Source organism: Hippoglossus stenolepis, chromosome 10, assembly GCF_022539355.2.
Source record: "Hippoglossus stenolepis isolate QCI-W04-F060 chromosome 10, HSTE1.2, whole genome shotgun sequence".
NCBI classification, from domain to species: Eukaryota; Metazoa; Chordata; class Actinopteri; order Pleuronectiformes; family Pleuronectidae; genus Hippoglossus; species Hippoglossus stenolepis.
The window spans coordinates 7,887,358-7,888,436 of record NC_061492.1 but is presented as its reverse complement, the minus strand read 5'-3'; positions in this window follow the sequence as shown (position 1 = coordinate 7,888,436).

Sequence of the window (1,079 nt, the reverse complement as noted above, 5' to 3'; positions counted from 1 at the left end):
GAGTCGTTTGTGTGATCATTTGATTGAATGCTCGTATAAAATGCTATTTGTCAGCTGAAGCGGTGAAGATGTGAACCCCATGGCTTATTGTCAGCATGAGACACTTCTGCAGATAGTTTTCCATGTGTTCAATTTTATTAGTAAATCAAAGTAAAAACTGTTCGAGTTTCTGTAATTTATCGACTGTCCGATGAAGCACGAAGACCGAACTTGTGTGAGAGTCAAATAGTTTGTACGTGTTGGAGAAAAGTGTGAGTTTCATAGTAATATAAGTTTCCACAAAAGTGATGCTACTAGATATATTTACGTAAAAAGTTTAAGAAAATATTATCTGATTTTGGAGTATGACAAGTAGCCACAATAATAAAGTGATAAAAAGTGCAGTACTCAGTGCTGACGTATCATATAAAGAAATAAAAATACACCCTTGATTATTTTACTTTAAATACATTATAGTATGTAAATTCGTCTGGTATTCAGTAAAACTCTGCGTGAATATATGGGATGAGTCAGGAAGTATATGCACCAGTTTTCCACTGGAGCATTAACGAGGCAACAATTTAATTTTACTTTAACTAAAGTGACAAAACAAAAAATTCTTCCTCTTGTGTTCTGCTGTTATTCCCGGGACCAAAGACCTGAAGGTCCCTGGGTGCTGCTGCAGGCCTCTGCACTATTATTGCCATAAAAGGTAGCTTGAGATTTGAACTGCATGTCCATTATCCCTGTCACAAACTGTTGATGTTTGTACTGTGGACGGTTGCACTTTGCCAAAATCTACAATAAAACACATTAACAAATACAAGCGTCACTTAATGTGTTCTCATTTACATTCATCTGAGAGTCATTTTTTATATTTATTGGTATTTAACTGAGCCCACAGGGGATTTGACTCAGAACTTCACATGTGTGGATTGTTTTTTTGTCTTTATAAAGTACAGAAGTGGATAATTGGCCAGATATTAAACTGAAATTATGTCAGAGGTTAATGTAGTTTGTAATTTACCTGCTCTGACTTGTTCTGCTGCAGAATTATCAATGTGTGTGTGTGTGTGTACTTAATTATCAATGTGTGTGTA